Genomic DNA, 15,365 nt, shown 5'->3' on the forward strand with positions numbered 1-15,365 from the left:
AATATTATGTTAATAACAGCTACTGTTCAATTCAAGCGGACAGAGTATAAACCTTTGAATGTAATAAGTATATACTAATATGCTTCATTATAACTAGGTTTTCGTTGAAATATGATGCTCGTCCTGCATTTTTCAATCGTGTTCACATGTGCCCCAAGCTTGTTCACATCTGCCCCTTATAGGGACACATGTGAGTAAGTGAAGACATTTTTTAAAAAAATCCATAAAGTATAGAAATATTTTTTTAAAAAATCTGAAAAAATTCCATGGCATAAAGAAAAGACTATTCAATCATGGAGACCCTATTTCTGTGAGAAATTGAAAATATATTCTGAGAAATTAATAAATGAAAAAAAAAAAAAAAAAAAGATCACATATGCCCCTTTTCCCCCCTACCTACTTTATTTACTTTCACTTTCTATAACAGCTACCTCCACCGACCGGAAAGTTTGTTTGTTTTTATAACTTTCTTTAACTTATATTATCAACTGTCAGCAAAGGTTTCGTTTCCTAATATTTTGTAAGTAGAAGCAGTTTTAAACCGGAAGTAATCACTCTATCAAATAATATTTATTTTACTTTGATTTCAGTTATAAAATAGCAAAAGAAATGTATCCCTGGGGCAAGTCTAGGCCCGTAGTCTGGGCGGAAACTTCTGACGGGAGAGGAATTTAAATAAGTTTTGGCGCGAAAGCACCTAATCCCAAAGATCAAACAAAATATAAAAAATGTTTTTTTATTTTTTTTTAAATCTCAAGACTATTCTATAAACTTGGTTCTCATTAAAAGGCATGAAATAAAATCAGTATATGTGATTTCTTTATTACAAAACTCAATAGAAGTAAATCATAAAAATCCTTATACTAAGTTTAATTCTAAAGCAGCCAATAAAATTTAAACTCATAACTGAGAAAAGAAAAATATGGGTAATAGTTTCAAAGCTATTCATACAAAGCTGTAAACCGTAGAATTTTCTGTAAAATTTGCTCCAGACTGCACCCATCCCATCCCAGCAACGCAGTATTTTATTTTTATTGAAATTTTAAAGAGGAAATATAATTTATAAGATATATTTAAAAGATTACAAAAAGGAGAGCAACAGCAAATTAATCCTTCTCATTTTTTCAAAAAATGGGGGTTTTGAGTAATGTAACTTTAAAAATCGCAACTATTGTAGAATTTGATTTTCAAATTGAATTTCCAAAGTTGTATGCATCTTAGGTTTGCAATAAAACACAACTAGAAAATTTCATAAAAAAGAATCCTATTGCAATCACTGTTTGGGATTATTTCCCCTTTCCATGAGGGGGAAAAATGAAAAAAAAAAAAGCCGTAGTCGGCCATTCCGCGTCCTACTCCGCAGCCCTGGGATTCTCCTTTCTTTTACCAGATCCGTAGCCTACGAGGATATAACGTCGGGACAGAAGATCCTCGTAAGCTACGACAGATAGACAAAGAAATGGACTGCTGCCGAGACTGAATAGTTTTAGTGCTGCCATCTCTGAAGTTGGGTAGATACTAGAGAGTCAGTTTGAAACTTTTGTTTTCGTTGTTGATTAAATTTTTGTTATGCATTACTGGCAGATTGTTTTATGTGAAACGTAAAAAGATGCGTATTACACTTGTTTGGAAAACTTTGATGAGTAATTTTGTTCCTAAATGTAATTAATATTATCTAACTTGCTCGTTATTGCAAAAATAAATAAATAAATAAATACATAAATAAAGAAGAAAAAGAAAACGTCCATCGAATACTAAAAATTGCAACGTAAGTGAAGTGCAACTACATACACGTGTTTTGAAATTGCAAGGAACACTTTTTTTAAGTTGAAAGTTTTAATTTTCGTGACGGTCAACACTCAATAGCAGTCACAATAAAAGCGTCAGCCCCCCCCCCCCAGTTTAGAGGCACAAATTCCCCCAAAAGATTTTCCCAACCCTCTTTCCCGTTTTTATTTTTTATTTTGTAGCTCTTTTTTTTGTTTCTTTTATTATTATTATTATTATTATTGTTATTATTATTATTATTATTTTATTAGAAAAGTTCTGTGCTACGCCGAAGACATACAAACACACACACACACACACACACACATACAAACTAAATGAATAAATGAAAAAAAAAACATAGACAGAATAAAATAATACAAATTAAAAATAAATCAAAAAAAATAAATTTAAAAAAATTTAATCTCCCCCCCCCCCTTTTTTTTGACGGCGCAACTTTCTACTACCGTAATCCTCCCCCCCCCCCCCTCTGGAAACCGAGATGGGCTAAGGGGTGTAAAAATACTTTTTGGAACCCTTAATAATATAGTTGCTTCTAAAATTTCACTGTTTATAGTGGGGGAGGATGCTCACATCTTGTGTCCCCGGTCTTTGCCCGATTAAACCCGTGCATAAGTGGTATTGATATTGCCACTTCTGCTTAGGGTTTTGAAGCGCAAAACGTTTTTGTGTTGAAGAAGGGATTCTTTGTGACTCCGAAACATGTGTAATGGTGTAAGCAATGTATTTTGAAATTTTTTGCTGTGAAACGTTTTCTTTCTGATAACTTAATGCTTGCATGTTTTTCTCTCGTTATAAAAATAGGTAATATGGTAAGGAAAAATATTTTTGAGCCTGTTCGAATTATATTTAAATAAAAAAAAAGAATAGATGACAAATTAATTTGAATTTTGACATCTTAATTCAAATTATGTTTTTCGCAATCATGAGTGCGTGTGTAGGCGTGTGTGTGAGTGTATGTATGTAGGCATGTGAGTGTATGTATGTAGGCATAACACATACACTCACACAGACAAGAAGTGTATGTGTTTATGTAGGCGTGTGTGTGAGAGTGTATGTGTTTGTAGGCGTGTGTGTTTGTATCTGTGTGCAGGCATGAGTGTGTGTGTGTGTAGGCGTGAGAGTGCCTGAACGTGTGTGTGTAGGATGTGGACGCAACCCGGAGACGGTTTTCGCTAGAGGAGCAGCATCGTGAGGCCGGTCGACGGTGGTGCTGCAGAGAGAGGCGGGGGGGGGGGGGAAATAAAATCAAAGGACGCCAAAATGTCAAATGAGAACAATACGCAATGTGATTGCTCAAAAAAAAAAAAAGATAAATTAATTTGAATTTTGGCTTATTGAATTCAAATTATGTTTTTCGCAATCACGAGTGAGTGTGTGTATGTAGGCGTGTGTGTATTAACCAGCCATATGTGTGTGTATAGGTATGTGTATGTATGCGTGTGTGCAGGCATGAGTGTGTGTGCGCGTGTGTGTTTGCGTCTGTGTGTAGGCATGAGTGTGTGTATGTGTGTGTGTGTGTGTGTGCAGATGTGCGTATGTGTGCGTGTGTGTGTAGGATATGGACGCAACCTGTAGACGGTTTTTGCAAGAGGAGCAGCATAGTGAGGCTGGTCGACGGTGGTGCTGCAGAGGAAGGCGGGGGGGGGGGAATAAAATCATAGGAACATCAAAACAGTCAAATGAGAACAATAAGTAATGTGATTGCTCAAAAAAAAAAAGTAAATAAATAAATTAAAACAAAATAAGTAAAATAAAATAAAGTAAATAAATGATTAAAATAAAACAGAAAAAAATACATACATACATGCATACATTATATAACCAAAGGGATTGGGGTACTTTCAAAAACTCTTTTTTCAAATTTCTTCAGAAGTAAGAGACCGATCGAGATGAAACTATTGTCACATATAAAGTATGATGCAGCTCACATTTTGCAATAAAGTCTGCTGTTCTTGTCCAAAGAGAATTGTGTAAAGTCGAGAGTACCGGGCATAAAAACATTTGATTCCGAGAGACAGAGGCGAGGACGAGGAGCCGTAGGAGTCACCAACACCGCCCCCACCACCGGCCAGGAAAAGCACCAGCGCGCGGAGGTTCGTGGACCTAAAAATTGGAAAGTTCATTAACTATGGTCAAGTGAGAACAATAAGCAATTCGTGATTGCCCAATGAAATAATATAAAAGTTGATAAATTTATTTTAAGACACTTGGGGGGGGGGGGAGTGATGGGGGATGATTTTTAGAATTGAATAATTTCAAAAACTCACAAAACCCAGTTGGTTATCTAACCCCTTCCTCCTTTCCCAAAAGGGACAAACCCAGACGAAAACACCTCCCTCACAAGTTATGCTACTAAGTTTAATAGATTATACACAGCATAACTTACAAGTTTGGGCGCAATTTGGAATTTTTTTTTTTTTTTTTTTTGAGCAATCACGATTGCTTATTGCTCTCACTTGACTGTTTTGATGTGCTATCATTTTATTTTCCCGCCAGCACCCTCTGCAGCACCACCGTCAACCGGCCGGCCTCCTCACGATGCTGCTTCTCTAGCGAAAACCGTCTCCAGGTTGCGTCACTTACTTGCCTACACTTACACCTACACACACATACGCCTACACACACATACATCTACACTTACATACATCTACACACACATACATCTACACTCACATACATCTACACACACAAAGACATACACACACGTATACAAACAGACACACAAACACATACACACACCTACACATACACACAACTACCCACACATACATATACCCCCACACACAAACACACAACTGCCCACACGCACACACATGCCTACATACATATACAAACCGCCCACACACAAAAAAACATACCCCCCCCCCCCTCCCACACACACACACTCGTGATTGCGAAAAACATTAAATTTGAATTCAAAATGTCAAAGTTCAAATTATTTTTTTTTAAATATTTTTCAGAAAAACTAAATAAATTTTGGATGTCAACCCCTAAGAGGGCGTTTCCCAGCGCAACCCCCCGCCACCTCAAGTGGTGCTACTGGGTTTGATAAATTTAACTAGGGCAGAAAATCTAACAAAACGGAGACCTATAATCTTCTAAACCTATTTTCATGCCTAAAAGTCCTGAATTTCGTCTTTTCTGAAAAAAATCAGTTATTATTTAAAGGAGAACTCAGCTTCAGCGAGCTTACAGAAAAATTAAGCTTCAATTGTTATACACAACTTAAAATATTGGGCAAAATTTCAGAAAGCAGCTAATTATTTGTTTCATAAACTCTTTAACATAAACGGGTGTGTTATGAGTTCTCCACTCCTTTCTTCCCTCCTCCGAAATTAGTAATTCAAATTCATTTGAAAAATACAATTTTCCTTACACTTACGTGATTTGAAAATTAAAATTTGAAAGAAATGTCTTAAAAATTGAAAGTGGTTCGTCACAAATGCAAAAGAAAAAAAAAGGGAAGCAGCTTGTATTAAAATTTTGTTCAAAGCATTATAAAAATCACAGCACATTAGAATAGTAGAGCTAAAATATTCTTTCCGTCGAGCCGGAGTCGAACCAGCGACCTATGGATTACTGCTATACCAGCTACAGTCCACCGCTCTGCCAACTGAGCTATCGACGGATGGCAAGGAGGAAAGAACTAACATTGATAATCGCGGAGTTAAATTTAGAGCATCGAATTTATGATGAGTAACGAGGTTCAAGTATTCAGTCTACATTTCATCCTTTCAGTTAATTTATTCCAAAGTTCCGAAATAGAAGGAACATTTAAAATTCGTAGAAAATGAATCGGAATAGAAATTTTATTTTGACCATTTCTAATATTGCTCTCCAGAAACATAATTCTGAGCTCAAAATTTCACGTACAATGTGAAATTTTAAGCGTATGAAGAATAATAAGAGAATAAAAAATATATAATGTCCAATTTTACGTTAAAGTTCCAATTTTCTGTTAACAAATACTACTTTCATGCAGGGGAATAAAAATACCAATTACAACAGAAAAAAGAGAGAGAGAAAATCACAAAAATTATAAATGCCTTTAAAAAATGTTGAAGAAAAATACATTTGAGAGAAAAAAAAGAACCTCCTGCAATATCTTCATTAAAAAAAGTAATGAATTAAAAAAAGTTCTCCCCGGCGGGGAATCGAACCCCGGTCTCCCGCGTGACAGGCGGGGATACTGACCACTATACTACCGAGGACACACACAGTAAGGTTTCATTTAGTTACAATTTCGCAACGTATTTTTGTGATTAAACACGTGTAAATGATTTGAATTTTGGTTTGTTTTTTTGAAAACTCACGCTTTCTTAACACCTCAAATTAGGTCATGACCCCAAAATTAAAAAAGAAAGGATGTGGAACTTTTCCTTCAGTTCTGAGGAGATACAACTTTGGGGGTTAGGGGTGAGGGGGGGAAAGGGGGTCAAATACAGATTTTCGCTTTATTTCAAATGCATCTGCAACACTATTCCTTTTTATGAAAGGGAAATTGAATAAAAAGTGAAGATCGTACATATGAGTCATATTGCAAGTAATATTTTTGCACATTTCAGTCATTCGGAAGGGGGATTTTGAGACATAATTTATTCAAATGAAAAATTTCGTTGCAGGTATTTAATTATTTTCATATGACACTTTTGAGTGCACTCCCTTTGCCCCCCCCCCACCCAAAGTTAAAAATGTAAAATGACGGCCCTAATGGGGTCAAAACACAAGTTTTTGCCGTGTTTCTGCTACATTTCAATGTCTATTTCAACCAAATCCAAATACTGATCCAGATTTAGGTGTCGTGTGGTTTATAGCTTTGTCTTGTTCCTCTGTATCTGTATGTTTTATTATAATTTAAAGGATTTGTCCCGAAATATTCATTTTTCATAATTTGCATTCTTTACTTCCTTCTTATTCCGTCTTCGAGATTTCATAAAAGGTTTTAATTTTCTGGTTATTAAATGATTGAACCACACCGCGTTAACTCTTCATTGGCCGGCTTCATAAGATACTGGATTTTATATGAGGGAAGTTTAACTTCTTCTTCGTTAGCATAGGGCACGACTAACTAACAGTGAGGCCCTAAGCCCACAATAATTGGGAGCCCTCCCCCCCCCCCATCTATATTGGGATGCAGTGGTTAATTTACAGGCTTAGGGCCCGTCGGAATGCATTTTTTGGGGGTGCCTCCATGCCTATCGCAGATTCATGTAAATCATTTTTATCATGTGCTTTTTTTAAATCCCTTCCGGGGCCCCTCATAATTGTGAGATTGTGAATTCGTTACTGGCAGAATTAATAAATGTTCTCCTTAAAGGAAGTTTTTTTTTTTTTTTCAACTATCATCATTTAAAAATACTTGTATTTTTTGCATGGTTGTAATGCAATGCATGATTAAGTAATTTGTGGCCCCTTAGAAAGGTGGGGCCTCAGGTCCAGGTCTAGCCGACCTGTGCGTTAATCAGGCCTTAATCGTTGGAATTTCACAATTTCTATAATTGCGGTTTTACGCTTGACACAAAAAACACGTTTAGAGTGTGTCACCTTTTCCCGATTATATTTCCCGTTTTATATTTTCTGCTATTTTGGCTCATTTTTGTTTTCTATCATTAAGAGCCATAAATTTGGCACAAAATTTGCTAGGACCACGGAGGTATGTACCTCAATGCGACTTTTTTAGCAATTGAAGGGCTCGGGGCAAGAATGATATGCCACATGATGTGAATTTTTCATTTGGCCAACTTCCAACTTATAAAACATATTTGTTAAATTTTTCAAAGCTATTAATCTTGATTCATAAATGGCTACTTCTGTGTGTACGTATGTATGTATGTATCTATGTCCGGGGTAATCTTCAAAACTACTCGACCGATTTTAACCATTTTTTCACCATAGATAACTACATTATCGGGGAGCAACTTAGGCTATAATTTATTCCTAAAATAATTAATTCCTATTTTTTAAAAGTGACCCTGCAAAATTGGGTTGTTTCCTTCAATCAAAAGTATTACTTTTAGTCACTAAAAATGATAGAATAAGCAAAAAAAAAAAAAAACATGAAGCGAGAAATTTTTTTTTCATTTTTACAGCGCTTAATTTTTAATTAATTTTTAAAATTTCCAATTTTGAAAATGAGGCATAGTCTTTATGACGTCGCAAATGATGCACTTTGGCGCATCTGTATATACCGCGTTTCCATTAAAAACGCGATTATAGGCCATATTTATTGACGTTAGAAGTAAGGGTGGGAGCTCAGAGACTGTTTCTGATTTATTTTTTTATACATTGAAAACAATCCCCCCCCCCCTGCAAGTTTTCGAAATTGAAGTTCAAAAACGCAACTTTAAACAAACTTTGAAGATTTTATGGTAAATAGGATCTGGGAGCATTTCTTAAGCAATGTTTCACTGGCAGGGGCTATTCCAAAATAGTTTCTTAACTCAAGTCTTAAAATGCAATTGTAAAACCATATTTTGTAATATTACGGTCTGTAATTTTTCAAAATTAAAGCTCCAAAAACGCAAACGAGAGATTTTCGATGTTAGGTATTTGGGGGCGTTCTCCTAAAACTTACAAATATTTGATAAAAAGAATTACATCTTTGTTTTTAACATATATGAAAGCTGGTATTAAGTTGGTACAAGTAAAACCAAAAAATTCCTGAAAAGAATCATTGGATGTGTCCAGATCGAAATTTAAATTTGATGTAATTTACTTCTCGATAAATACATTTTCTATTCATAATCAGCAAATTATTTATTCGTGTTCTTAGATTGATCAATATGGGTAACTAATTTAGTTTTAATAGTTTGCTTTTTATCTTGTGGTTGTAGGATAACATTTTACAAGATAAATATTTGAATTTTTAACATTTCAATATGTAAAAAATACAAGTACGCGTTCACGCGTATGATGCACTGATGTTATACAGTTTGACCATCGATTACATGGAAAGGCTAATATCCGGTTTATAGGCGGAAATGGACGTATCTATTAGTTTATAGGGGTGTTAATTGGTTTGTTTCAGATGTGCACTTTTGCATCTCTAATATTTAGCCTTAGTTTTGTAAAAATGAAAATTTGATCGCAGCAACATTTTTTAAAACTGAATTAGATTCGATCTATATTCTCACGGCTAAAGTTAATTGATTTATTTATTCACAACAAAGTTTTGAGCTTACCATTTTGCTTTTACGTTCCTGAACGAAATGAAAATATTTTCTTTTCTTTTTGTTGTTTCCATGTAACTATCTTTGTTTCCCCTTACTTTATTTCTGAGAATGCAATAAATGAATAAGGCACTAGTGACATTATAAAACGGGTGTATCAATATGCCATCGCTATTTTCCCATCTTCCCAGCTTGATTGAATCAGATGGAATCGTCTTTACTTGGCAGATTGCCAGATTACATACAATCCGTGGTCAAACAGTAATTAACTTGATTTTTCTGTGTGTGTATGGGGGGGGGGGAGGCGCGCTAGGAAACTTTTATCCCGTAAGCCGCTAGCTCTTCGGACGGCCCTGCTTACCTATTTTAGAAAATCCCAATTCATAATGACGGGTGCACATTTCTTGGTTATTTCCATTCTATTCTATTCGCAGAAACAAGAAACCTAAGGAGTTATGTCGTATCGTAGTTCGTGATTGCGAGAAACAAAATTTGAATTCAAGACGTCAAAACTCAGATGCATGTTTTTTACTTCCTTTTACAAAAAAGGAAGTACTGTATTCGCGAAAAAATTTCCCTCCAAAATCGGCCTTAATTTCCATTTTGCTCACCCCCGAATGAATGAACCCGTTTTTATTTCGACTCGACCACTCGTGGATAAGGGCCTAAGAACGTATAGTCACGCGAAATATCAATTTTAATGATTTCCGAGTTAGTTACAACGAGTTTTCTCGTGACGTCTGTATGTACGTATGTATGTGCGTATGTGCGTATGTATGTCGCATAACTCAAGAGCGGTATGTTCTAGAAAGTTGAAATTTGGTACACAGACTCCTAGTGGAGTCTAGTTGTGTAACTCCTCTTTTGGTTGCATTCGGGTGTTTCAAAGGGGGTCTTTTGCCAGTTTTTGGGGGGAAATCATTGTTAATTTCGATGTAAACTCAAGTGGTGTTACAATTTGGCGGACACTTGGCAACATATCGCCATTCTTTTGGTCGCCAAGTTTTTTCGCCAACTTGGCGACAAATTTCGCGATTTTTTTAATTTTTTTTAAAATCTGGTTTCAATTTTGCCTCTGTTGGTGATATATAGAAAGTAAACTATTGAACCACATGAAAATTACCAATAATGCGAAAGTGACATTAAATTGAAGTAAAAGGAAGTCATGTGAGGCACACATTAGCTGGTTTTTTTTTCTTTTTTTGAAGTTCTTTGGTTGCAATTGATGAACTTTTGCGTTCCGATTGCAAAAAAGAAAAATACATTGCAGTTGCCGAAGAAAAATTTCAACTTTTAACACGTTTCAAGTTTAGTATACTGAATGTATGATGCTGTACGCTGAAACAACTGAAAAGTCGACTCTCGTAGCATCCTTCGTGATAAAATGACTCATAAAATGTGTTGATTGTTTCAGCAAAATAATCCATTTAAAATTACATGTGTGAATTAGTGATAAACCAGAGAACAAATCTCCCATACCCATGGGCGTGCAGGGGAAGAGAAGGGTCACCTGTTGGCCCGGGCCCGAGCCTGAAGGAGACCCAATATTTTTAAAATTAGGAGTGAAATATAGGGGTAAACTATATGTAGGGGGGACCGAAAAAGTCATTTGTGACGGGCCCCAAACTTTATGTGCACGCTCCTGCCCATACCTTGTCCTCCTGAAGTGATTGAAAATCACTGGAGTTTCAGGTCTGCGCCATGGAAAGAATATACTAATTACGAGATGCAAAAAACCCAGATTTTTGAATAACTGAAATAAACCTGGGAATTTCGATAATGAACGTGAAAATTAAAAGAACAATGGGAATTGTGAGAGTAAACAAATTCCTTTTTTTTTTGCAAGTTGATAGTAAAGTAAGAAATAACAACGTCAAATAGCACAAATTGCAGAATACTGCAGACACTTATTTCGGCGTTACAAGGAACGCCTTTTCAATTCAAAAGAAATGAGCTTATAAATGAAAAGACAGTATTTTCATCCGTAAGCCATTTTCCATAAAATGTATTGAAAATAACCCTTTGTCTCCCCCCCCTCCAGGAAAATTTCGAAATAACGGGCCGGCTTGGCTTGTTTTTTAGAGGGTAGCTCATTCTCAGCGCCATGAATAAGGGGCTGTGCACATATAACGTTATCATTTTAGGGGGGGGGAGGGGGTAAAGCCAAATGATATCGTATGATATCGAGAGGGGGAGGGGGGGTTTTAAGTTTGATAACGTTATCACTTTTTTAAATTTTCGTATAATATTGCAATTTTCGTATTTTTCGTGCAATATTCGCGAGTTTATTTCTAATTTAAGGCACAAAACACATACAGTAACGATTGATTGAAATAACACCAGAAATATCACACCTGCACTCCAGAGCCAAATCCTCCTCCCCCACGGTTATTCCGAGAATTCGCCTGGGATACATCTTTTTGTTCTATCGACCAAGGTCGCCCAATGTCACCTTTGTTCCATTCCCTCGCTTTTTTTTCTACCTATTGACCAATGAAGTTATGCGAATTGCGAACTGATAAGGAATGAAGACGGCAACTTGTGGAGTCACACTCATCGATGCAATCGTTCTTGTTGTGTGAAGACGTTTTCTAAATCTCTTGAAATGGATAAAAATAAAATGTTTTTAGAACTACATAAAAGCATTCAAACTGCAAATCCAGATAAAACAAAACAAGTTTGTCAGAGAGAGGCAACCATATTTTGGAATGCTCACAAGTTTGATCCAGAATTCAACACTGTTTTACAGAGAAAGCTTGAAGAATTGAACAAAATTGCAAAGAAAAAGAGAGCAGGGCTTTTATCCTTTTGGACAAAGGTAAGTTTTTTCTAAAAATTTGATAATGCATGCGTTGGTATTAACATGGGGATGTAAACTATTGCGTCCACTCTACTCTAAAACCGTTTCACTAGAAAATTGGAGCATTATGGAGGAGATTTTTTTTCTTAGCGGGGAGAATTTTTAATTTAATTTTTTTTTTCAGTTTCCTTTCTTTTATACACATCTGCTTTTTTTTATCGTTTGGAATTATAGATGAATGTTATATTTTTTTAGTTTCTTTTTTGACCATGGTTGATTATTCTATTTTTGATTTTACATTTTTTTTGAAGTTTTTTTTTATTAGAGAATATTTATTTTTTTAGTTATGATTTTATATTTTTTTTTTTGTCATTTCCAATGAACTTCTGTTTTTTTTGTTTTCCTTAGCAGACAGGAAGATTTTTTTTTCATCAGAACATTTTTTCTAATGAAATCGAAACTGAATCGTGTTTGCTTTAGAAAAATGATTATTTTTCTTTTATTCTGCATTCTTATATACGTTAGAAATTTGTTAAATGTAAATTGTACTTTTCGTTTTTATTTAGTCCCCTTTACAACTGCGGAACAGGCTAGTCATCCTTTTAAAATAAAAATATCAAAACAAAAGTTAGAACTTATCAAAGATTAGCATAGTGATTTTGATTGTTGGTTTTGAATTGCAGTTTCTGAATATTTGATAAAATGGATTTCTGACTTTTCTTACACTTGTCAGATTTTTCTTTATTAGGATCACGTAGTGTATACTAAGATCGTAATGTTAGTACGGACGTACGGACGTTTCTTCGCACGATAACTCTCGAACCGATGCGAATTTTCGAATGGAATTTTTTTAATCGATTGGTATTCTTAATATCTCGGTCAAGGGTTTATTATAATTCTTTTTAGTGAATGTAATATTTTGTTTGAAAATATAACATTCACTCCAAAGGCGCTCACTAAACAACATTTATTTTTACACAGGTACCTTCAACGGAGAAGAAAGCACAGATTGCAGCGTCAACAGCTATGAATGACAGTACCAGTTCTGGAAGTAGCGAAATAACGAATTCGAAACCCGAACCTGAAGTTATTCCGAAAGATTCATCTGAGAAGCCCATCAACAATGCCCGAGAAGCACCAGCACAAAAGACACTGATTTCAAAAATTGCCCTAGCGAAAGATCGGCTTTTCTTGATTTTGCGTCAAAGGGATGTTGGGCTCGCTGAAGTGAGCCACTCTGATATTCAAAAGGCCAGAGATGATGTGAAAAATCTAGAAAAGCAATTAAAACGGCTAATAAATGTAGCTGAAGCCAATAGGAAAGCGCGAGAAAAAAAGAGAACTTTTTGAGGCATTGGAAGAGAAATATCCTGAAGATAATATGAAGTTAGTTAAGAAAATAGGGAGACCAGCTCTGGAAAATGACCAACCAGAGATTTTGAAAGTGATTTGTGAACTGGCGAAGCAGGGAGCTGGTGCAGATGGACGACGACGTTGTGAAGCCCTTAATTCATGTATGACATTAGACGACTTGCACAACGAACTGAAGGAAAATCACGGATTAATGCTAAGTAGAACAGCTACTTACTTGCGATTACTGCCGCGAAATTATTCTACAGTCGAAGGAAAGCGCCATGTTACTACTGTGCCGGTCCGTTTATGCCAACCACAAAACAATCAAAGAAGAGCTCACGCAGACAGCGAGTTTTGTAAAATGACAATCAATCACCTGAAAGAATTATCCGCAACGTTAACCAGTCAAGATGTTGTCTTTCTGTCAGTTGATGATAAATGTAGGGTACCAATTGGCATTACAGCTGCTAAAAATCAAAGCCCATTGATAATGCACTTAGACTATCGTGTTCGACTTCCAGACCATGATTTTGTGAAAGCAGCTAGACACAAACTAATACCAAGTGTTTATGCCGGACTAGTAATTAAAGATGGTAAACCATGCGATCCGACAAGAGTATCATATTCCGGTCCAACTTATATAGCGATTCGCTCTGCTAAACACGATTCTTCAACTGCTGAAACTCATGCATTTGACTTAGACAATGTGATGACTCTGCCAGAATTTTCAAAATTAGTTCGAAGGGAAGATTCTACTGTAAAACCAGTATTAATCATCACAAGTGATGGTGGCCCCGACGAAAATCCTCGGTATGAAAAAGTACAGCTTGCCGCAATTGAGACTTTTAAAAAGTTTGATTTGGATGCCGTATTCCTAGCCACAAATGCCCCTGGTCGTTCGGCCTACAATGCAGTAGAGAGGCGAATGGCACCCCTTAGCCGCCAACTCTCAGGTTTAGTTTTGCCACATGATCACTTCGGAAATCACTTGGATTCGAGTGGTAAGACTGTTGATGTCGAGAAAGAGAAGAAAAACTTCGAAGCAGCTGCAAATGTGCTCTCTGAAGTATGGAATTCAACAGTAATTGATGACTACCCTGTAGTAGCAAAGTATCAGGCACCTGGAAGTGAACGTATAAGTTCAGAAGTTTGTCAGAGTTGGAAAAGAACACATATGAGATGTTCCACATATTTGTGTCAAATAGTAAAATGTGACGATCGATCGTGCTGTACACCAAAACGATCAAATATTGGTTCAATCTTAAAGAACCATTTCTTGCCAGTTCCTGTTCCAGTCAGTGAGGGATTGACCATTCAAAAGGGAGGAGCATATCTTCCTTTGTGTGCCGCGCAATTGATGCAGGATGCTGCCAAGCTGAAGCAGACATCTTCAAATGTTAGTGAAATTGCATATGATTTGTTCTTGCCATCAATAAACGACGAAATCTTGAAAAAACGCATTTGTGTGAAGTGTGATATATATCATTGCACCTTAAAGGCTTTAAAAGATCATTCAAAAGTATGCGGAAAAGCCATGATCATTGAGAAAATGAAACCAAAGCGTATTGCTGCTCGCAGGCGGACAGAACTTTTGGCTTGTTTTAGGGATGATGATGATCTACAGTGGATTGATAAAGATGAGTGTGATTGCAGTGCAGATTTGAAAAGTGATCTTCCAAACATTTCAGACGAGATACCTATAATAGAACTAATGGAACCAACATGGGAAGAATTGTGACATTATTTCATTATTCATCACTGTATTCCACTTAATTTTTGTTCATTTTTCCTTATCTTAATTATTGTAAATTCTTAAATTTCCTTTTTTAAATGTCAATTTATACGTGATAAAATAATTATAACAAATACATTTTTTAATTTATCACATATTAGTCGTAATATTAAAATTATTCTATTTTTAATACCTTTGTTAATTATACCTCGATTTTATAAAAACATTACTGATAATTATGGTATTGATATTGACTGTACACAAATAATTTTATAAATTAATGGGTGGGATATAGAATTAAAAACTTAATTTTTTTGTACCTGATAACGATATCATAGAGTGAGGGGGGGGGTCGTGTAATGATAACGTTTGATATCGTAGGGGAGGGGGGGGGGTCAAAAATATGTGAAAAATTGATAACGTTATATGTGCACAGCCCCTAATTGGTTCTAATTTTGAACCTAAACCGGAAGTAAATGATACAAGTAGATAGATTCAGACATTTTATTTCTGACAAGTA

General features: G+C 35.7%; 2 non-coding genes across 2 annotated transcripts; both read right to left on the reverse strand.

Annotated features, from left to right (window-relative positions):
- Positions 1 to 5,332: 5,332 nt before the first annotated feature.
- On the reverse strand, positions 5,333 to 5,419 carry Trnay-gua (transfer RNA tyrosine (anticodon GUA)). The gene is given in 2 exon segments: positions 5,333 to 5,368; positions 5,383 to 5,419. It is a non-coding gene; the product is annotated as a tRNA-Tyr (tRNA).
- Positions 5,420 to 5,930: 511 nt separating this feature from the next.
- Trnad-guc (transfer RNA aspartic acid (anticodon GUC)) lies at positions 5,931 to 6,002 on the reverse strand. The gene has a single exon. It is a non-coding gene; the product is annotated as a tRNA-Asp (tRNA).
- Positions 6,003 to 15,365: the final 9,363 nt, after the last annotated feature.

The sequence above is a fragment of the Uloborus diversus genome, chromosome 9, assembly GCF_026930045.1.
Source record: "Uloborus diversus isolate 005 chromosome 9, Udiv.v.3.1, whole genome shotgun sequence".
Lineage (NCBI taxonomy): Eukaryota > Metazoa > Arthropoda > Arachnida > Araneae > Uloboridae > Uloborus > Uloborus diversus.